Source organism: Phasianus colchicus, chromosome 7 (genome assembly GCF_987193195.1).
Source record: "Phasianus colchicus chromosome 7, bPhaCol1.hap1.1, whole genome shotgun sequence".
NCBI lineage: Eukaryota > Metazoa > Chordata > Aves > Galliformes > Phasianidae > Phasianus > Phasianus colchicus.
Genome location: NC_143442.1, coordinates 18,024,456 through 18,049,069, shown reverse-complemented (window position 1 = coordinate 18,049,069; position 24,614 = coordinate 18,024,456). Strand labels below are relative to the sequence as shown.

The 24,614-nt window shown below is 35.3% G+C and overlaps 2 protein-coding genes across 14 annotated transcripts in view; one reads left to right on the top strand and one right to left on the bottom strand.

Annotated features, from left to right (window-relative positions):
* LOC116232900 (sodium channel protein type 2 subunit alpha-like) overlaps positions 1–24,614 on the top strand; it is a 364,152-nt gene that overhangs the window by 117,394 nt on the left and 222,144 nt on the right. For all 9 annotated transcript variants that reach the window (XM_090143920.1, XM_090143925.1, XM_090143915.1 and 6 more), the window contains one exon: positions 4,114–4,167. The gene's annotated coding sequence lies outside the window, so the exon portion shown is untranslated. The remainder of the gene's footprint in view (positions 1–4,113; positions 4,168–24,614) is intronic.
* Positions 1–24,614, bottom strand: part of B3GALT1 (beta-1,3-galactosyltransferase 1) — a 182,133-nt gene that overhangs the window by 101,079 nt on the left and 56,440 nt on the right. For 3 of the 5 annotated variants that reach the window (XR_016468253.1, XM_090143969.1, XM_031599530.2), the window contains exon 2: positions 2,574–2,713. The gene's annotated coding sequence lies outside the window, so the exon portion shown is untranslated. Of the gene's footprint in view, positions 1–2,573; positions 2,714–4,719; positions 5,733–23,927; positions 23,999–24,614 lie in introns of those variants that run through there. The other 2 variants (XM_090143970.1, XM_090143971.1) reach the window with 2 other exon arrangements.

Genomic DNA, 24,614 nt, shown 5'->3' with positions numbered 1-24,614 from the left:
TAGATGATAGCTTTGAAGATGCCATCTGAAGTATTGCACAGTTAGCATAAACAATTTAAAAATATTCTGCTCCTGTAATAGATCTTGAAATGCCTCATCTAATGGCGTATGGTGTTTAGAGCCAAACTATTCAAAAAAACCTGCAAGCCTGTATATTTTCATTATTTGCTAACATAAAATCTGTCTTTTACTGTTTTAACAATGACTGAAAAATAGGTCGCAGAGAATAATATGACCTTGGTTGGAATTTGCTTCAGACTGTACCTCCAAAGATGGCCCTGGAGGGTGGAAGGGGTAAAGCTCAATTTACTGGCTTGGGAAGAATTGAATTTACAGGCAAATGTTGCCACATAACTTTTTATTGCACCTACTTTTCTGAAATCTTGTATACGTTTTGGATACATCGATAACAATTTTCTTCTAACTTTTAAAATATTTTTTGCCTTTCTAAATGTGGGGTCTGGAGATTTTGTTTGGGAATCTTCTAGGCCCTGAGAGTAGCTCGTTTATCCTGATATCAGGTTGTCAGAATTATGTACTTTAGGATTCTTTTGATTGTTTTCACAAATACTACCCCTCAATCAATGTACTGTTCTAATCATTCACTTGATGATTTTATTATAGCTGTGCATATGGAATGTCATTTTTAAAGACTAGCGATCTAATGTTTTATTCAGCCTATCCCAGGAAATCTGATGTAAAACTGTATTAAGGTAATGTGAATACATGGTATTTACTGACTTCTGAGTCAACGTTCTGTGGCTGTCTATAGACTTGTATATACGGTATTTTTTTTCCTGTTTAAACCTTCCTAATAGGAGTTTATTGCTTTTCAGTAGCTGGAGAGCAGTACAGCACACATTCAGTTCTTGTATTTAGTTCCATTTCCATTTCATTTACAGACCCTATTGTTATAATTAACTTTGTATTCTATATTACCTTGGGAGTGTTCTGTTTTCTTCTCCGTTCTAGCACATTCCCCAAGGTAACACAAAACAATAACATGCCATATGGCAAATGGAATCAGTTGAAATACCAGAGAGTGTCTTTTATCATGTACATTTTACAATATGACATTCCCAAGTTTGTAACTGATGAATATTGCATCACCTAAAAACTCCAACTGTTTGAAGCTGCTTCTCCCATTAGCGGCATCCTTGCCGATACTCTGAACCTTCCTATTTTTTTTAACAAAAGTGCAGCAGCTGTCATTTTCTGGGAATCAACAGCTTACAAAGGAAGTGGCAGAATGTCTTAATGTGTGGTAATCTTATCAACCTGCAAAAAGTGCAGTATGTTAGCATCAACAAAACATTTGCAAAATCATGAAGTGTGCCATATGTAATTGCTGTGATGCAACAGTAATAATGTAGAGTTACTGAGAATCACAGGATGTGTTATTTAGGTAGCACTATTTAAATAAATTAAGTGTAGTTCTACAAACGTGAAACATAAGCATTGTCATAGGCATTTTGTAGGTGGGCTAAAGCAATTCCCCCAAGAATTAAAGTCAACAAGGACTTGTATTTAGTGGATATACTGAACACATATGATAAGCTGATGTCACTTGGGAATGTGAAGCCCTGCAAGTAAACCATGTGTTAATAGCTGGCATGTGGTGGTAGACCAGTGTCTCACACTGGCTTTAGTTTTGTACCAGAAGGGAGAGGTGCAGATAAAATAGACAGGCAAATGATAGATATGTAGTGCTTAGTTGTGAGTACATCGTTTCATCTTACACCTGTGGCAAATGTAATTGCAGTTCATTCTGGAAATAAGCTATATTGAAAAAGTTCAGAGTTTCTGTCACAAGCAGCTGAAAGGCCTTGCGTAGCTATGGTTTCCATAGTTTCCTTCCTGACTTCTTGTAAAGATAATGTACTTTCTCCATCACATTTACTTCTGCCACTGCATCATGACAAGTGGCAAAGCAACTTTTCCCCACAGTAAGAGAGTAGAAGAGCAAAGGATGAATTGTTGTTCACTGTTCGTGCAGCTTTGCTCCTTGGTAAATACATTTTTTTTACTTTCCTTCGGTCATGCTTGAGAACTAAGCAAAAGCTCTAAACGAACACTTTATGTGCCATCAGTGTAAGAAGGCAGAGAGAGGTTGTAATGTGGTTGCTTTGTTTCAGTGCATTATGTAATGCCCAAAGAGCTCTGTACTAGGATAGTGTAAGTTAAGGTTTTAGAACTTGTAGCTGTGTGGTTGAGAAAGAATTGTGACACCCAGCACAACTCTCTTTTTCTCTTATGTACAAATATTACTTGTCTTTCTGTATCAAATAGTAACATGTTTTATTTAAACAAAGTAAAATGGAATATGGTAAAAGGATCTTATTAAAAAATGTCAAATATCAGGATAGTAAGTATTTGCATGGAGGGTAATGGCAATTTGGCTCAAAAAGGAAATTAATTGTTTGAGTGGGTGTAAGAAGGGTATGTGTGTATGTTTATACATATATCAATGGATACATATAGCAGTAATTCTCAGAAATACTAGAAAGGAAAATAAGCAATAACTATTTCAAGTGATTTTGTACAATTTATAGAGAATCACCTGAGTTCCTTACCTGAATTTTCACAAACTGCTCTGTCTTTTCATTCTTAATTTCTCTTTCTTGCTTATTTGCATCTTATCCACTGCCATTCTCAATGGATTGCTCGTCTCCTTGTCACATATTAAACCAGCGCAGACTGCATATTGAGAAACCTGCATTGACAAATATCCATGAGTTACATACTGGTAAATGAAAGACTTATTTTCACTGCTCTTCTGTCTTCCATAAAAACAGAGATAAAGCAAAGAGAAACTTGGGTCACGTTCTGAAGTAATAACATGTTTGTACGTGTGAATACCGCCAAATTTCTGCATTGCTTATAACTGAAATGCATGCATAGAATCTGTTCATATTTCTTTTTTTTTGAAAATGTGGCAACAAGAACACATAGATATATTATAAATATCTGGCAAGTGGTTCTTTGGAAGTCCAAGAAACATCTTCAGAGCATTTATGTGTTTACTTTTAAGCCTAGTCTGGAAGTTTAAAACAAGGTGTCTTATCCAAGGCACCTCTTAATTCTGGTCACAATTGCAGGAATTATCCTTACTCTGTTTACTTTCTTTTACCATTATTTTCTTTTTTTCCTAGAACTTATTTCCTGACTTTTCCCTGATTCCTAACAATTGCTCCATCTTTTATATCTCCCCACCTTTGCTTCTGAACGGACAACCAGGCCATTAAAAGTTTATAAATTAAGACTGCATTGTTCTATTTTATGAACTTTGCTATTCCCAGCATTCACTGATTTCTAATCGTCTGAATTCCTTAATTAAATCCAAGGTAGTTATAAACACATTATGGGAAATTTGATCACAAATACTCCAAATGACGTTTTTGTCATAAAAATACAAAAAATAATTAACTCCCCTGGGATGTTTAATAAAAACTGAAATGTGAGCGTGTGCAAGGGTGCCACAGAATTTTAACTGAATTTAAGTGCAGACTCTTAGGACATACCTTCTAAAATGAAAAGCGTACCTTTAAAATAATTTCTATATTCACAGGAAACCTATTTTCTTGAAAAGGACAACAGAAGTTGTCTACACAAAGACAGAAAGTACAGAAATACCTAAGAGAGCTTCCTTTAAATGATAAAAATAGTTGTCTTTCCATCTGAAAGACTGCATGAGCCTCTATGTAAGCCTGCCTGCCACAGGCAGGCTTCTGAGGCTTGAAGACATAAAGTGGGCAGAGCCCAGCATCAAAGATGACCTTACACAGGTTGATAAGAGCAATTTGGTCCCACAATTCACTCTGTTATTATCAAAAGGCTTTACATATAACAAACATCAACATCAGAATTCTCTTATGCTATGTAATCATTAGCATAATGATTAAAGATCATTTGTATCATTTATTGCAGATTTCTGTGATCATCACATCCTAACTTTAGCATGTTTAACATACATTTTCTTAGAGCACAACAAATTTTATTAAGGTGCTCTGCTTTTCACAGAAAAGATATTAAATGCTAATTGTTCATTATTTGCCAGGAAATACCTGCAATACACAAAATACAGTGTTTTCTGTGATTTTTTTTTTTTTGCAGGAACCATCTGTTATGTCCCCACCATCACTGTACTGAGGAAGGCAGATGCTGAAGGTAAGCAGCACATTTACTTTTGACAATGGCTAGAGTCTCTAGCCATTACATTTAGCTAGCTTTAGAGCAAACATGCCGGAGAAGTGGCTACCTATTGTGATTCTAGTGCACTGGGACCAACTATGACTACTTGTGACAGCAAATCTCCAAAAGTCCTGAGGAAATTTGTTTTATAGATCTTGTCAGGAGAGCATATACAAACACAGTTTGGGAACTGGAACAAAGAAGTGGAAACTTCAGGCTAGAAAAGTATCAGGATGAGTTCAAGTACAAATTTGCCCCTTCTCCTTCCTTCGTTCCAGTAGAAAATTATACTGAAAACTGTTTTTCTCTAATGATTATAGAAGACTCTGAAATTACGCACAGCAGGTAGAAACATTCGGCACAATTTTCAAAAGATATTGCATATTCATGCATTTTCCAGCGCTAACAGCTAACTACTGCAAGAGCAAAGGCTGTATGCTGCTGCTGTTCATTCTCTGCCCATTGTGCTTCTTAAAACTCTGGCATCAAATTCTGGGGGCTGAATACTCTACTCTCTGTTATTCTTACCATCACTTTTAGGATGAAGAAAAATATTTTACATGCCAAATCATTTTGACTTTGAATCAGATTGCAACAAACTGGTACACTTCCAAAATTTTTGAGAAAGTGAAAAGGGATATTTCTTCACTAAAACACATTAATCCCTTGTTATCTCCTTTCATATTGCACAAAGAAAGTGCTGTGCAATATGAATGTACCTAGAGCATATTTCAGGAGCAAAATATAAACACTGGCAGCAAAGGGCACTTTATGCAAATGTGTTTTCTGAGTGATGGCTTTGCCTCCCTGATGATTCTGACAAGACATCATAATTTGGAAAAATAACTGGAGTGCCCTGCCCTTAGGTTCTGTTCTCCAGGGTGCTTACGTCCCCTTGCAAATAGAATTATGACAAAACAAAATGTTCATTTGGGTGGGCGTTCCTCTGAAAATACAGTAAATATATATAACTAAAAAACAGTAGAGATAAAGCAGATCTATAAAAGACACCTTTAGGAAGAGGAAACAGACCATCATGCCTAACTTTATATTGCACTCATTTTCCTTTTACAGCCCACCTGTCATTCTTGTTATCTTTGTCTAGAAAAGAATTTACAGTCTTAGAATTTAAGTCTCTGCTTCAATTGGTTTCCATGGTAACTTGGTTCTGTTTTAAAACCGCTGTATAAGATTGAATTGGTTAAAATGTTAATGCGGAATGGTTGCCCATACCTCAATTACACCTTTTTCACTGATCAACAACATTCAGTTAGGGGTGTCCCTCCATCTGCTCTAGTTCCTTTACCTCCTACAACACTGCCTCACTAAGCAAATCAATCAGTTTATCGCACGCACAGAATTTGAGTACTGACTAGTGGTAACACATTGCATTCTGTGAAGTACAGAATGGGGCTCTGGCAACTTGAGCTCACTAGGGAAGGGTCATTGTGTGTACAGTAACCACACTGGGGCTGAAAGCCCCAAAGACAGTAGTATCTCTTAAAAGATAGCAGAAGAACCAGAAGTACAGGATCTCCCTTCTAGAAAAAGCTTTTCATTAAGGTAGGAGAATTTCCCCTTCAGTCCAGATCAAGGCAAAATAAAAGTTTAGAAAAGCAAATGAGAGTCTTAATTGGTTTTAAGAATCCTGTGATAATTTTCCATCACTGTGGTTATGAACATTTTATCCAACCTTTTGTTATTCCATATCTTAGTTTCAAGCTATTCTCATGCACTCGTAATTTCTGATTCTCTGGACTAATTTGACTTTGTGATGATAATTCTGGTTACTGGTCTCAAATCTCAGCTAGGAAAAAAATCAATATTTTTTATCTAATTAAGTACTTCAGGGATAATACAAGTTACAGTTGCAAGGAAATCTTTAAAGAATTTCTAACATGGAGATGATACAGCTCTTCAACAATTACTCTGAAAACCTAATGATTTCATAAAAGATGATGCCTTACCTGTAAAATTAAAAGCTCTTAAAATTCTAAACTAGATTTGCTTTTGTGAGTTGTATTGGGTACCTACCTATTTGTATAGAAAATTTTTGTTCCAGAAGAGGAACAAATAGAATTAATGAAAAATAATTTTTCACTGCTGTATGTGCCACACAGACATGGCAAAAGCTTACTGAATGTGTGTATACACCTGTTAATTTACAATTGAGATTGTCTAAACACTTGGTAAAGATCTCAGGTTTTGCAACGTGACAAAAAAGATTATTTTCCTGTGATAAATGATTGTCCAGCTGGTCCTATTACATGTCTTAAATAACAGAAACAAGCTCATGTTTGCGGTTTTTGTAATCTGGCTGGTATGAGAGCTTGCACCTAGCTATACACAGGGCATTTGCTCTGTGACTCTCGTGTCTTGTCCTCCTTTCTCAGTAGCATTACTATGCAAGTTATATGCATGCTATTATCTTTTGAATGGGTTTACTTTTGCATAGACTAAACTTTGATTTTCAAATACTTGTTCATCTAGATAATAGGAACACTTTGAAATTCAATTACAATTCCAGAGGAGAAAGTCAATGTCTTTCTCATGTGCCACACAATGTAAGTTTTCTGGAAATTGGATTTAGGTCTCCATCATTCCTCCCAAAATAACTTGAAAAAACAAACATTTTTTTCCATCTTTTTGTGGCACATTTTTAACAGGTAGCCTCATTTACCCCACATGTTCTGACACTGTCCTATAGACATTAATTTCTGAGAACTGAGAATCGTCAAATTAGGGTATCATAAATTCACTGCATTCCTCTCACCAATCTTGGCATTAGGATCTTTACAGCACTCCTGCATGTCGCTAAAGTATGACCTTCTCTCACTGATTTGTGTGGACAGTGCTTAATTGAACTATGCTTTTTGTATGGGCATTTTTACTTTCACAGTGTGATCTTATTTCAATAGCTGACACACAACCAACATGTCTCAATAACATCTGATGCTTAATGAAAAAATAAGTTCCTTATTTTTTTATTCTTTCAGCCTTTTCAAATTCACTTGAAAAATATTCCACATTGTTTTCTTTTAATTTCTATTCACAATCCTTATTATGAAAAGTGGACCGATCCTGATACCATTGTATCATTAATGATTTCATTCTAATTGGTGCTCCATAATACAGTGGTTTGATGTGAAACTGATTATGCTATGTATTTTGCAGGTTGAGACAGGAAATTACTTGTCAGGAATGGTCTTTAATATGGTTTAATTGTATTCAACTAACCTGCTAATTACTGTGTGTTGCAACAGGCAAAATTTTCTTTTGCCCTGAATATTGTTCATATGTACAGCAGAGTAATTGTTAGCAGCAAAACCATCACAAATATATCGTTTGATGTTGCTGCCTTTTTAGGTAATTTATGAAATACAGCTCAGTTACAAGGTGGGATGTTATTTCTTAATCTTTGGCTCATTATTTTGGCTTATTCTTTGTTAAAAAATCTTTTTTATTCCTTTTTATTTTGAAATGTCTTTTATCATCTTACATTAATTATCACTGTGCATTTGAGAAATAACAGTATCAATTACTAATTTAGTTTCTTGCTGGTAGGAATTCCAAATACCTCACTTCTATACCTCAAATAATTGTGCTTTTTTCCGTTATGAATGCCCTCACACATTTTTCTGTGAGATTTTTTTTTTTCATTCTACATTCAATTAGGATGATCTAATTAAGTACCTGTTTTCCACTTTTACTGTGCTTCCAGAAGACACGTATCATAATTTGAAAGCCAATTACATTGTGATTAAAGTAGAACAAACATGTTTGGATATAATAATGAATAGCTCCAATATTCACACACCTGTGAACTTTCACAACTACAAATCTCAGACACATGTGAGGGCCAAAGGGTTTTTATATAAACCAGTACTTAAAAAGATAGTCAATAGCTTGGTAAGAAGTTTACATACCAGCTTTAAACTGCTTAATGCCTTCTAGATTAATTTGCTTTTAAGCTAGAACTATAGCTCAGTGGAAAGTGAGCTTGTTAATTTTTTCTAAGATATTAGTTTAGTAAATATGAACACTTCATAGAAAAACAGTATATTCTATAGATAGGCAGGAAAGGATATGGATTCAAACCAGTCTTTCAAGACAGTCTCACTTGTCATTCAAATATATATCACATTTAGCTGCAACAAATAGCCATGAATGTCTAACAAAGAAATACAGAATATTAGGAGCACGATTTACATGTAGCCTGCGGGCAAGGAAAAAATGAAAACTGATGGAGATCATCCAGATCAGAAGTACAATCATGGAACCTATCTAGAACAACTTACTAGAGTTCTGCAAAAGATTGCAGGGAGAGACTTGCAAGGGTTATGCATAATGCTCAGTGTAACCATTGGCACTAGAGATTTTGGAATTTGAACAAGAATCATTTGGGAATTTTTGGGCAGTGTTTATAAATTCCATGTTTCCTATTATTTAAAAATAAAAATGAGAGACCTAGGTCATTTGGTGTTCCTGCCGTAAAATGTGTTGACTCGGTAAGATGTCCTGATCCTAGGTGATAACAAAGCAACATGTAGGGTCCATGGCAGAATAAATGACAGTGCTTTACTTCTTTACATTATGAAGTCTTAATCATTGTGATGGTTCAGATTCAGGAATTTGCCTTTCCCTGTTCTGCCTTAATATCCTTAGCTACAAAAATGTATCAAAGAGTGTTTCCCTCATTAGAGAGCCTGTTTTAAAAAGTGAGAGTTTATTTATATATTATAAGGAATGACAATTCATACAACTGGCTAATTTTACTGTCAGTTTAGCTCTGTTCATGTCTCTGGCCTGCAGACAGCCTTGGAAGATAATATGCTATCTCCCTGAAGAATCAGCTCCACTCCCTTTTCATAAATTTGGGTTCTCTTTTCCTGGACTAGGGTACAACAAGGAAAAAAAAATCGAAAGGAATGTATTCTCAGAACGCCTCCAATTGCAAAAAAAGCTAGTTCTTTTGGTTCAGCATCATGGTATTATGCAGGCAGCACTGGATTATGCAGCCTTTGCCTATATTGCATAGTTTAGCTGACCTTAGAAAAGTGCAAATGGTAGTTTGTCTATACATACACACCCTACTATTTTACTGCATGATTAAACAGAAATTTCAAAAAGGTAAAGTTTATTTCCTTATGGTTCAAATCCTTATTTAATAGAAAAGAGAGAACTATGTTCTGTTAACCTCTTTTTGAAATTCAAATTATGTTTATACCTTAGGGAAAAGACTAACTAGAGGCTAACATGGCTTGCATGAGCTTCAGATGATTAACCTACTTTATATTGCTTTCACCACACTGCATTGGTTAATCATTATCTTTTAACAGTGTCTTTAACAATTAGGAAAACAGCCTTTATCTGTTTTCTATATTTAGAAGGACTTACACAAACTAATCATATTTTTCATTTGTTTTCCATTATACTTGCCATATGGATTGTGTACAGTAGAATTAATGTCAGAAAAAATTTAATCTCAATCCCTGAGTAAATTCTAATGAGTTAATTCTTTCTAATCTTTACTCCTTCTCTAGGCCCAGTGTCCATTACTCTTGAATGAGCCACTATGAGTTTTTCATTGGTAATGAAAAGAGGTTGTTAAAATTCAGAGTGGCATTTTCCTACTTAGAATCTGTTGTATCAGTTGCTGTTTCCCAGAAGCATTAGAAAACTGATTGGGCAGTACAGTCCAATAAGAAGACATTAATGAATATTCTGTTCAAAATGAAACAGAGCTACTATATACAATTGTAGCATATGAGGAAATCCTAAAAGTTTATTAATTTTGATCTTTTAGATTAACCGTTGATATGTGACTCATCTGACTACTGTTAAACTTCAGAAAATGTATTTCAGATGCAGAGGTCCATCAAAATCAACAGGGGTGATTACAGTTGTGTGCAAGTATGACGGATGTAAAGACAGAAGCTACAGAATTAACTGACTAAATAAAATATACTGCATACACACATATAAAGAAAAAAGTAAACACTACAACTAAATATATAAAATATATGGTACTTATAATATTCTGGAGTCTGTGTGCAACTGCAAGGCATAACAAGACAACATTTTTTCACAAGAGCACATTGACAGTAAACTCAAGTTATTAATTCCGTAGTAGACTGTAGATATCATTGTACTCCTTGTGCAGCCATGCTTTGAATGAGTACTTGAAAAAAAAAAAAAAGAGCAGAACTATCAAAATGAGTAAGAACTCCATAAACTTCTTATTAGAAGCTACAGATTTGTAGATCTGGCACCTGTTTTGCTTACAAATCTGCTTTATTTAAACTACATTTAGATGTCCAGTATATTGGTAGAAGATAACAGAAGAAGTAGAAATGTAAAGTGAATAACAAAGACAAGAATATATTTGTGATGGAAAATATTGGCTAACTTTAGAGCTTTCTGCTCCAGAGAATACCACCACATCTAAGAAAAGAACTGTATCTTGGGAGCATTTAGTAATAAAAAATTCCCACATGCAGAATACACAAGTAATATTCCTTATTAATATTGCTCCCTCTAATGCAAAGAATTCAGTGCCACCTTTTTAGCATTTCCCAAGGCCATACATTTCAGAAACTTTGTATTTAAATAGCTCTTTTCCAGAACTGTAATAACGGAAGATTTCATTAGCAACATTTAGGAGTTTTAAATTATCTTTACAGAAACAGATATATTATAGTGCACAAAGGAGAAGACAGAATAGTTTTACCCCAAAGCAGATTCTCCGTGTATATGATTCATATGGAGAATGACCATGTAAATGTTAGAGAGCAGTGTGGTGATGCTGAGCTGCCTTCCGATTGATAAACTTGCCCAAAAACATAAACAATTTGAACAAACAAGATCATTATTGGTCTGATTTTGACATGGTTTAGAATTGAGAAATCTAAACAGACATTTTTACTATCTACTACCAAATTTAAAGTAGTGAAAGTGTGATGTACCATCATTCTTAACATACTGCATAGCAAGTGGAAGGAGTAATTGGCACTAGCTGTGACTTAAGTTCATTGCTAACTTCAGCCCTTACTGTCCGAAGCAGCATTTTAGACTGAATGCTGAGTCTTCTGACTGTGAAAAAACTTTCCTTTCACTCTAATTAAACTGGATAATGCAATTCATGAACTGTTTCTGGATCACTGCTCTTCTTTCTTTAATGGAAATCAATGAAAAATAAGTAGGCTTCCACGGGAGGAAATAAAAGTGTAAACTCAATCTCAGAAAAACAGTCCATGAAGATTTGTCAGAAGTAGAACACATTGCTGACCTCCAGCCTTTCCCTGGCTTGCCTTGGAAATGCTAATGACCAGATGGTACTACTTCATGCCACTTCAAAATGAGCTATCAAGTCACTAGTGCAAAGTCAAATAAGCCAGAGTTCTAAAGTAAGTTATCAAATCCTGGCACGGGTGCACAGCCAAACAACCAGAGATTCTACAACAGAGTGCTGAGGAAAAAACAAAACAAATCTTATAGAAAAGGAAACCGGAACTGTTCTGGCATTACAGGCGCAACTAAAAAGGGCTGCAGTTTGCCCAGTGAGGCAAATCCACTGTCTCTAACAATGACTTCTGACATGCTTTGTGATTTAGCCTTCCGTTGCAAACTGGAAGATATAACAGTGTCTAACGAGAAACCAGAATGCTGCATCAACTCCCAGTTCTCCTAGCCATTCTCCAGTTTCTTTCCCTTCACCTGTACACAGGGAGCTTTACACGATTTGTGTTACTTCCATTGCCTAAGGCATTTTTCCTCCCTGTATTAATATGGAAAGGCAACATTTGGGAAGTAGTACATGATATATTGCTACTAGGGGAGTCCAAGCAGGATTTTGGACAGTAAAGCAGGTGTTGAGTTGCTTTTGCAGTTTTCCTGATGCTCCTGTTCAGACTTAAAATTATCTTTTACTTGCTGGCAGGAGGTGTGGAAAACTTTTTCAACTGTTGTCATATGATACAGCAAAGATAGTTTCCATTTTCCAATAAGATGTAATTTAAAGCAAAAAGTTTTTGTCATGAACCAACATTCCCATACCCTTGTAGTTACTATGTTAAGGCAAATATTTGTTGCCTGAAAACCTGAAACTCTGTTCCAAATCTGTGCAGAAAAAATATTTGTCCAAATTGAAATTTTAAATTTTGACAAGAATACTTCATAAGCAAACCGAATATTTCTATCTCTGTGGCTCATACAAAATGTAAGCTTTGTAATACTTTAGGATGTTTAATGATAATGCTTTAAGTTTACATGGAGCTTTTAGAAAAATGTAAACTTGCACCCTTTCTGTAATACATGGGCAGCAAGGTGGATGATGACAACTGTGTAACCTGCAAAGGAACATGCATTGTTGTAAGGGGCTGGCAGGAAAGAAGACCTGGCCCTACCTTTAGCCCCAAAGCCCAGGCAGATGTCTTTAAAAAACTACTAATTATCAGGTCTCAGATTCTCATTTCCAACACTATTACTAAATTTTTCAGTTCCAACATTTTCTTCAAACTGTTTCTCCTCTGTGGCAGGAAAATCACTTTTTCCTGTCTCCTAAGCCTCAACCAAATTAAAATGTTTCAAGATATTAATTCTAAAGATGTAATCGGTTATTCAATAAGCAACGTGAAATGAATTCCACTGAAACATACAGTAACATTTAGAGGACATAAAACACTGAAGTATGGCCTAAAGGAGATGTCTATCAGTCTGTATCTGCCTTAAGTTGCCATCAGTTCACTTGAAATAGGATGCTTCCTGGTGTTTCTCATAGTGTGTGTTTAATAATTTTGTCAGAGTTTAATCTCAAGTCATTATCTACCATAGTTGTACCACCACTAAATGATCCTTTAAATACTTATAGCAGAAAATGTTTTAACATGACAAATGCAAGGAAAATTTGTGAAACACACACACAAAAAAAAAGGACATTAGATCACTAGAAAGGACTACAGATTCCTTAACAGTGTGTAATTGATTTTCCCAAGATGAAGTGAGGGAATATGCAGTATAATTAAACCTCAGACTCAAAATCAAGTTCCATCAAGTCACTCATTTTCAAGTGGAAAAAAATTAGGCATTTGAATTCTGAAATACTTAAAAATTTGACTTTACCCCATTGCAACAGATTCCAGAAACTCCACAGTATGTAGATACATGAACTCTCACTCATCTTTGCTCTTATATATGTTAACCTCCTTCCAGAAATGACTAGCACCATCTCAAATTCTGTATCTTAATCTGACTCATTAATTTCCAAATAGGTTTTACCTCGTGAAGTCTATTTCCGACTTGAAAAATACTTAAACTTGTCTTAAGGCATCTCGTATCTTTGATCACATTGTTTCAAAATATGCTATATCTATATACATATACTATTAAAAAGAAATTAGTATTTAGAGAACATCTTCAGATAATTCAGAATCTCAAAACAAAATAAACATAATGACTTGGAGAACACAAATCACAAAGGGAGCCAGTGATCCTTCTCTAGCAAGGGAAAGTTTTGCAAAGGAAAGCCCTTTGTGACATTTCAGTTGTGGCACTGAACTGTGCATCATCTTTGCGTACTGGCACAGAGGTTTTAGGCTTTGGAGAACCAGAACCAAATCATTTCTTGCAGAGATCCTGAGCTACATCTAATTGCCTGCACACTTGTACTTCTCTTTTTATTCTGCCTCTACGTCTGAATAAAATTTCTATTTCAATACTGTATGCTATTCCAGTTGTACCCTCTGCCCTCTGTCCTTTTTTCCATTAATCATTAGTGTATTATAGTCCATGAGGTCATTTCTATCTACGATACTACTGCTTCATTCCAAGAAAGAGACATGGAATGGTTGTGCTGGCAGCCTGCTTTATTATAGTGATTAGATGTTTCCTTTTTTACAAAGCACAGATCTGTGGTGTCCACATGGAAAAAGAGAAATGAAACATCAAGTGCTGGGATTCACTGTGGCCACATCAGCAGTCTATAATGATAAAGTAACCCAAATATTAATCAATTCATTGCAAATACAAAAAAACACAATAGACTACTCCTTCAAAGCCTAAAATAAAACAGAGTGAGAGTATATAACCAGTTGCTGCTTTGGTCTTGTATTTTTATAAGAAAGCTGTTGTCCAGCTGCCTGAGACTCATTGTGAAGTATAAATTCATAGAATCATAGGACTACAAAGTTGGAAAGTACCTACAAAATTATCTAGTCCAACTGTTCTCCTATCACCATTACTACCCACTAAGCTAGTAAACCATACGTTGTAGCATATCACATAGCAATTATCCAATACCATTAAACTGTGAAGGAAACACGTATCATTTGAGATCTTTCACTGACCATTCATGCTAAGTTCTTAAAGCAAGCCATTTTATTTATGATCTTTCACTGTTTTTTACAGTCTACTGTATATCAGACCAATCATTATGAAGTTCTAATGCTCTCATGGTTCGGTGCCATTAATAGCTGTGCAAGCAAGATAAACTGTAGACCTCTGATTTCTAAAATTCAGTTCTATTTTCAAGTCCCAGATTTCTTCAGTTTGGTCTGTAAGTCCACAAAAGCTATTTCTTCTCTTTGGAATATCTGTAGCTCATTCCCGTGCTAACTCTAAACATTAAAAATTTGAGGCTCTTCTCAAACATTTTCAAATCTGATGCCTAAGGGATTTATGTAATTTTTCTGATTTAGACAAGTACTAAAAAAGCTCAGGTTTTAAGTGTTGATTCTTGGGGATGCTAATAAGTCCCAGATTTCTCAGAACTCACTTAATGAAATTATACTACTCATAAAGGTATCTAGCTAGGAATGGGAGGAATGACAACCTCCTATTTCTTTTACTGCTGTACAGTACTAAAATGAATCCCAGGTTAATGCTTGCAAACACAAAACCTTTTACAAATCAACTTTATTCCCCTCTAACTTAACATCTGAACCAGCAAAATTTTATATCAGCCATTCATTTTGTTTCTATGACATACTGGAAACAGAGATTCCATTTAACCAGTAACAAATTTTTTTGTGAACGAAAAGCAAATGCTACAACTGTTATTACAAAATGTAGTGATAAGAAAATGAAAGGGAAAAAGTGGAAAGTGTTTCAGATAAGGTTCTAAATTCAAATTACTCCTCATTGAATGAATATTCATATATAAATAATGAGTACTCATACAATGCTTTGCAGGACTTCAAAAATATTTTGCGCTTTCCTGTAAGCAAGCAGTAATTCAAAGAAAACAGTCTGATTTGTTGTTGCTGTTGTTCCCAACAGTCAAAAATTTTGTTTTATTGTGCACATTTTTTTGAATGAGGACTTCTAGGGATGACACTTTTTGAAATACTACATACATATGACATTCTAAAGTGCTGCTTTCTGTGATTTTATGTATCCTGTAAGACAAAGTGGTTTAACCTGTCTCTTACTTTGTCAAATATGCTATTTGTCTCTCACGGAAATACCACAGATCTGTGTCTTTCATTTTGGGGTGTTACTACCAAGTATCCTTGATCAAATGAGGAATGGTATTTAGCACACTCCCTCTTAACATTGATTAAGAACATGAATTATTTCATCACCAGCAAACCTCCATCACTTCCTAAAAAGGGTATCACTTTGTCACAGTACATTCGTAATAGGTCTACACACCTTAATTTGAAAATATGGTAATATGCATCACAGGATATCAGTACCATCAAATATTTACTGGAAAGAGAACTATGATGCTTGAATTAGGATTGTTTCTTTGCTAACAACTCAACAAAGTTACATGTAAAAGTAATGGAAGATTATTAAGAAGGAGAAATCCTTTTATCATGGTGCTATGACAGGAATAAGAGATTTATTTTAGAAAGTGAGAATCAAATGAGAATACACAAACATTAAGTCTACACACAAACACTGCAATTTTTCTAGCAATTTACTCCACCTCCTTCCTCCTACTTGACAATTAATTTGATTTTTTTTGTCAGTCATTTTGACCAATATACAAATAATCTCCTAACATCTTGATTGCATACAAAAAAACCTGTCTTATATCACCATTCCTGCATCTGCAGGAAAAGTTTTTACTGACTATTTAAAATTATCTATGTAAAGTTAGGCCATTCTACTGCCAAAACTATTTTGGGAATGCCTTAGGAATGGCAGCTTCTCTATTCAGGATGTTAATCAACAAATTTAAGCATTAATGCAGTCTCTATGTGCAGCAGAGGCTGCTTCTGGGAGTCTCTAGGACAGCCTTAAATTCCCATCTGTCCATCTCTTGGAAGAATTAGTCAAATACTTTGCTGTGTAGCCAGCCAGTTGGTCATCAGTGCCCTCATCTCTAGCTGGGCTCATCTCTGCAGAGATCAGCTTTGGAAATTCCTAGACCAGTCTGCTGACTGTGTGCTGGGCATGCACTCAGACAGTTATGGTCCTCATGCACAGCTACACAACTATAAACTCAATATAAACTTGAATTTAATTCTTATATCACAATTACAACTTAAATTTCATATATATTGACCTACAAGATAGTAGGGAAAACTCCTTCAGAAAAGAGATTTGACAAAAACACAATGAAAAAAACATATGACAGATGCACCATCAGTCAGACTTCTTACTTGGGTGTCTGATTTGGATATACTTAACATCAGGGATTATATGATTGCTGTACAAGAGTCTCATTAATGTTAGTACAAGGGCCATAATGTTTGCTGTCCCTGTAGGAAATAAGAAAAACTGAGAAGTGACATGAAATTAGGCAAGAATTTAAGCCTGTAGTAGGCGTTTCAGATCACATTCCTCTGGAAGTACAGTTTAAAACACTTCTGAAGCCTTATCTCTGTATTCTTTTGGGAGCAGGCAGTACAGTGTACAGTTAGTACAGATAAGGATGCTATGAGACGAGTCTGCAAAATCACAAAACTAACAGTAAGGCATGAAAGAGAGTGAATCTTCCTCTCTAGATTGTTTCTCCCACAACATATATGGTTACTTAAATACCATGGAATGTGTACAGACGATATTTTAATTCCCCAACTCATGGTGATAAGTGTGGAAAAAAACAAACAAACTTGGTGCTTAATCCAGGTAAATCAGGTAAAATTCAGGGTGTCGTTTGCAGGACATTCCGTACAGTCATATAAACAAAATACCTACAACTAACAATCAAACTGAAAGTATCTGGGAAGCCTAGTTTTATAGTGAATCACATTAGAAGTATAAACAGGTTATTGCAATCTTGTTATCTAGGCATTTATTTCCTTACTTTTCACTTGATCTTCATATATTGTATGTTCCCCCCCCCCCGCTTTTTTTTTTTTTTTTTTTTTTTGCTTTTGTCTGTTTATTTGCAATATTTAGAATAATAATTGCCTTTTGTTCAGGATGGACTTGTGGAAAGGTAATTTAATTTAGTCTTCCTACATAGGAGTTGTCTTTCTTCATGCTTTCAACAGGTGAATATTTTTGATATTTTTATTAAGTCAGTACCGCTTTCAAAAGACGAAATTATGCTGATCAGCATGGTTGTGTTTCCTGTAGTGCAATTTAAATTTTAGGCCTATTAGTAGCACAGTGTGCTGGGCACTCTTCTCATGGACTCCCCTTACCAATTTTCTCCCCTGCTTCAGTGTTGCATTATTGTGGAAGTAGGTAAGAAATACAGCTGTCTCTACCCAATTTTATTTTAATGCACACTGGTGTTTTAAGGGCTGCAGGTCTATAAGAATACTAACTTGAACAGTGCCAAAGTGAAAAAATGACCAAAAAAAATCTTTTAAATGTCTTCCTGATGGTGAAAGTTAAAGGCATTATCTTTTAACCTAGCAAGGAGAATCAGCTATTTCTGGGAACAAACCATAATGTTCTATACTGCAGTGAATCTATTTTCACAGGCCTTGGCAGAGTATTATGTTTTCCAAAATCTTTTGCATCTCAGCGTGTTTTGCTGTTAGGAAAAAAACAACAACATCTCTGAAGTAACTGAATTCCAAATACTAATATTTGAGCAAAGAGCCTTTTTAATGTTTTGAGTGCCAGCATGGTCAGCAAGGTAAATGACTAGATGCTAATTGCATCCTTCCCTTTTGACTCCCATCCCTATTGTTTTCTTAACTTGTAAACAAGTTCAGTAGCAGAGAAGTGGACAAAGAAGTGGAAAATAAAATGAAAAGGCTGAAGGAGGGAAAAAAAAAAGAGAGAAAACAAAGAACAACTATAGGAAAATAGCTGGTATTGCTCTTGAGTCTTGTATGAAATGTCATAGACTGAGCATGAGACTCTCCCTTTTCCCTGCCATAAGGGAACTGCCTCCTGCAGCAAGTTACAAAAGCCACACATTTGTAACACAGCTTTACTCTTGCTCCCGGATCCCACACAACAATTATCTACTAGTTTTATCTATCAAGGCAAGTGCAGTTGTGTGGTGAGACACTTCTTTAAGCTCATTCAATAGCAGGCTCACTCCTAAAGGTGCTAGATAGCCCTTCTTCCTCATATGGACAGGAATATGTACAGTTCCTGAATCACCTCATCAAATGCCTATGTCCAACATATGGTGAAAGCTAACAGATACTGTTGTGAAAGTAAGTGATGAAGTCCAATGCGTTGAAGAAAGCTGAGAATTTTTGTTACTTTACTGAAAGGTTACAATTACCCCAGGTAGGGTCTACACCTCATTGTGTGTTTGGGGCAAGAGTGTTGTTGGTTCAGTGTCATTGCCAACTCCTGCTGCTTTTATTTGCAGTAGAACAAGCCTGATTCTGATCACATTCTGATATATGAAACGAAATGCAGGCAGCACTGCACGCTTTTAAAGATATCTACGTTGGCTGAACTACACAGCACTTCGTCTCGTGATAATTAGCCTCTGAATGCATTCACAAGAGAACAGCTAGAGGCTAAAACATTTTTTGGACTATGCTGATTACCTTCGCCACATTCCTGACTGGAGAGGTGGCAGTCATGTTGTCAATCTCACAGATTCAACAAGGACTTCAGTATTCAGGGACACGGAATGCCCTCACCTGCAGTGCAACTGATTCCTCCAGCTGAAGGTTTAGAGCCCGCTGGTAGTGTGTGTAGGCACAATCAGCATACAAACAGCACAGCACTGTCAGGCTGATGCCTCTCAGTGAACAGGAAATCCACAAGAGAGAAAAATAACACAAGGGTGGCTTTAAGTTTCCACAAAACTCATAATTCACATAGATTTGGGGGATTTTTAAGTTTAGTAAATTAATGTGTTCTACAAATGGCTAGGGAAAATGTACTGCAGAATGCTTGGAACTTCTTTAAATGATATGAACAAACACAGTTTTTCCTTCTATTGTGAAGAAGTCAAACCTATTGCTACTTTACAGTGTTTTGAATCCTCCTGCAGACTCTTTGCATCATTTGATTTTCACTGTTATGCTGGTGTGACACATGGCTTTCTGTTCCCTTTCAGTTGTACATGTACCTCAGTGTGCTGCCTCTCTTTTCTTTGCTCTTTCATATTTATTCTCTCTTGTGATTTATGTTGCACAGTACTCTGATAAAGGCATGAATTTCCTTTTGTTCTGTCAGGTGAAGACTGACTATACTATTGTTCTTTGTTCAGTCCTCCTACTGATTCCCCCCAGATTGCAGAAACAGCGGGTTTCATATGTATTCAGTTATCTTCTTGTCTAAAGTATCAATACAAATGCATTGTATTTAGCTTATAAACACAGTAATTAATTCTAGCTTGAGCTGCAAAATAACTACATTTAACACTCAGCTAAATTTTAAATAAAGAGGAATCAGATTTACTGTTTCATTAGAAATTCTCTTATTTCAGTTTTTCAGGTTCAAAATGGAAAAGCATTTGGAAATTGGGGAAATTTGGGAAAAGCATTTAGAAACTCAGGATGGATGGGGCTTTGAGCAAACTGGTCTAGTGGGAGGTGTCCCTGCCTATAGCAGGTGGGTTGGAACTAGATGATCCGAAAGGTCTCTTCCAACCCAAACCATTCAGTGATTCTACATTCTTAATGAAATGAACCTGTTATTATAAAATCAGCTGGGTTTAATCATCTATTTAAAAAATCAAAATAGTTTTAAAACTCTTTATTACATAACGTATTTTGTTCACTCATTTTAAATATCCAACTAGAATATATTCCTAGCTGAAGAAGTTAAATACAGAACTGAAGATTCAAGAAGCATCACTCTGCTTTTACAAACAATATTTTTGCAAGTGTTCATGTTTTGCCAGATTCTGATAATGATAAATACATAATTTCTTCATGGGGAAAAAAATAACAACAAACAGAGAGAGAGAAAAAAAACCCTTACCCAGCTCTCCAGTTCTGTTAAGAACCCAAATAATTAAGATGTTGCTTAACACACATCTCACTTACTAACTAGCACTTACAGAGTCATGGTTGACACACACAGGGTACAGAAATCATCCTTAATGAGACTAGGACAATTTCTTTAGCATTCTCATTTATTCCTCTCTAGCATTCAAACTATGCAAGTAACTGTGCAAAAAGAAACTTCAGAAATATTTTTTGAGAATTAGTCTGTACCAGAGATGGAAGTCACATTGTTTGATAGCTGATAGAAGTCGTTTTTCTCCTGTCTCCTCCAGGGAAGTAAAATCAGAACAAAGTATTTTTCTTTCAAATCAATAAAATTTACAAAAAATGAAGGCTTCTGAATTACATTGAAATCTATATTAACTTATTTCTTGGCGGTATTCCTTCTATGATGCCTGTTTGAATTTTATGCTGTAAATAACAAGACTTCTCTTTATCATGATTCATTAAATTACAGTGTTTGGGTAATTTGGAGACAAGTTACAGATTGTGTAAGGGCTGCATACACTTTCAATATTTTTTTCAAGCACTGACATGGTGGGAGAGTCATGTTTCGCCACTGTACTTACAATTTTCAGAAGACTTTACCATATTGAGAAAGCTCTTACATGTTTATTTTAGGATATTGTGAACTCTGTAATGGAACAGCCTATGTATGCGTTTTTACAGCGCTGGGTCTTGGCTTCACCAAGACAGTGCAGCATGATGCTGTATTGTCAGCCACTTCAAAAGCTGACATTCCTTTTTAAAGAGTTTAGCTCAGGTAGGGGGAAAGCAGCTCCTCCATGGTGATGATTCCAGCAGAGATATACTTACCTGTATTTGACCAGATATTTTCCATCCATACAGTGATAATTTGAATTTACTTTGAATGAAATCACTATAGCATGGTACTGAGACTAGTGGCTTTGAAATTATTTTGATATGAAAACAGAATAAGCCACTTATTAGAACTGACTGTTTCTTTAAAAAGTAGAAAGTATTTTTATTTGCGGACATCTTGACAAGAGGTCCCAATCTTCAAGCTACACCTTCTACTGTCTCCTGTTGCAGAATCATAAAAAAAAAAAACCAAAAACAACTGTGTTCCGAGTATGAGCATGTGGTATTTTAAACTCTGCATAGCATGCCTTCAAGTTTTCTCTTTCATCCAGTTCTCTAGGTTTTGATACATTATTTATTGAGAAAATTTTCATTTCAGTAATGTTGGGATTCAGACTGCATTTTCTGCCTTATTCTTGCTGCTGCAGCATCATAATAGATGGACTCAAGCTTTCAAGGAAGCTGAACTGAAGTTGGAGAGTTAATAGACATAGATTCTGTACAGCGGCAAATGTTCTCTCATAAGTAACAGGATTCTGCTACTGCTTCAGATTTTGTTTCTAGTTTCTGAGAGTTCAGTTCATGGGAAAACTGGCAACAACCAAAATGTATAACTTTTCTAAATATTAATAGCATTACTCTTGTTTTTAATTGTATTATTCAGTCATTTAGTAGTCTTGCCAATATTGTTTGCCTGCATTAGCAGAGAGTTTAAGAAATATCACTGTACTTAGTATCTATCTGTAATGTGGGAATGGGCCAACAGCAGGAGTTCTGCAGCTGCACATTGGATCACAGTGGGAAAAAGAGCAACAAGGTTAGGAAGTGGCTAAAACAGGGACAAAACCAAGAGATTTATTGGTGTCTCACTTTTGGTTATCTCTGTGGGACTGCATAGGCTGTGTCTACAAGAACTTTTCCTTAGAAAACCTAAAGGGTACCAAAGGGAAGCACAAAAGCTCAACACCTTTGAAAATCTGATTGGATATCTGCTGTACATATGAAATCAATTACTTATAATTACATTTCAACACTTACATTAAATCTAATGTGAAAGAAGCTAGTTAATGCATAAATGCTAAGAAATATATACAATTTAATAAAGTTACTTCTTGGTATCTAATTACCCCATTGTTTGAGGTAGTAGCTTTATTCAGATGTGACCTAATATGTATTTTTTTTATTTAACATTTAATTTAATTTTCTTGAGAGAGTATATTTGAATTGCTGTAAGTACATTTTTTCTTCAACTTAGTGCTCAGGATACACACACAAAATAGTCAAACTTATGCTACTTACTTTTAAAATACAATTTACTCTAGTGATGTTCTGAATATTTATAAGGCTTTTTTGAGATAGATAAAGCAGTCCTCGTGTGGGTTTAAAACATAGATACTTGCAGAAAGTAAGACATAAGTTAAAAAATACATTGACAAATGTTGTTCCTATCTTTTTTTTTTCTCAATGGCTGCCACAGAAACATTTTTAATGTGCTCTATTTGTTCTTTTAGCTTTTTGATGTTACTCTCTATAATTATAACTATATATATATATATATATACACACACACAAGCACTCTCTTTAATGTATGTAATTTACAGCAAAGATTAAATGACAACAAGATGCATTATGGATTCACCTTAGTATTATTCCCCAAGTATACTTTCCCATGCCTGTCTGCACTCTTTTTCTCAGTTTGCTGATCTTTTCCACCATCCTTTCTGATTTCTGGACTCCTTTTGATGCTTTTCTGTGCACTTGAAAAGTTTATAGGAAGACAGATTATAGGAAAGAACTCTATCACCTGCAGTTTACTAGAAATCCTGACCTGAAATACTGAGTATCTGTTAACAGAGTAGTTGTAATGCCTAGAGGATATGGTAAGAGTCTTGCTTGAGTAAAACTGTTTTCTTCTGATCTGTATGCTCAAACTCATTTGGAAGTTATTTATAGAAATGCTGAGCTGTTTCAGTTTTCTACTCCTATTAGAGTATATATTTCAGTATTAGAATTGGTTTCTGACTCTTCATATTCAATGCCAAACTTCTCAGTCTTTGTAAAACTTGTTATTCTGATCCATAACTGTTCTACCTCCTTTATTTAATAAATGTTGTTAATTGAAGTTCACATTTTTAGCAAAAGGGAACAACATATCACAAATGGATTCATTTGCTGTCACATTAGAAACAGGACAAGTACAGTGTCTATATACAATATCTATAGTTCTACCCCAGTTAGTTGTGCATTTTTGACATGCATGGTGAAATTATGGCATATTTTCATGGTCAGTTAACATCACAATATCACATCTTCCCTTCTTTTTCTTTATCAAGACAAGAAGCTGTGATTCAGTTGTAGCTGTATTGTCACTTTCATCTGCTTTGAGTGCAGCGTGATGCTGATGATTCCCATTGCTCCTACCCACAGCTAAGTCTGCTACATCAGGGAAGTATTTGCAGAGCCAGGCAATGAATCAGATTGTGGGATTGATCTGGCTGAAAACTAATATAGCAAAAAAGATTAGTTTTCAATTTGCTCAGGTAAGCCCTGCCATGCAAATTTGGAAAGAGAAGGTCCAGTCACCTTTTTCAGCATCATCCCATACACATCTTGCATTGAAGCAGCCATGGAGTTGTAGCATAATCAGGCCCAATCTGGAAGCAAAGGGATGGAAAAAGAAAACCTGTTGAGTCTTTGAAATACAGGATAAGGCTCTCTTTTTCAAGAGTTAACTCAGGGTGACTTCAAGAAATATCTGATGTGCATAAAAGAGTTATTTGGATTAGAGCAATTAATAAACAATTTCTAACATAATTCTGAAAACTATTTTCCACTTGGACAAGAGGAATCTGCACCCCCTTATGCAGGCCAACAGAGAATAATACCATCTAAGATCAAGTGAAAATAGCACTATGTTCATCTTAGCTTGAAATAATACAAACAATTTCAGCAAAACTACATGGTAGAAAAAAATTGACTTTAAATTCTTGAACCAGTGGATGGAAAAATGAACTGCTGGATGTTTAAATGAATTGGTTTCTGGAGATCTCATGCCATACTTTTCAGCATGCATTGCTTTTGAGCTAGTCTGTCTGTAAAGTGCACATATTTTAAGAAAAAGACAACAAAACGTGGGTGAGAATAGACTACCTGATCCCTCCTTCTACTTATTTCCTTTCTAGTAAAAAATCCTCACAAGAATCCAAATTTTCTAGAGTGTATGAATGTGATGAAAATTAATCAAATAATCATAAATATAACATTGTATGA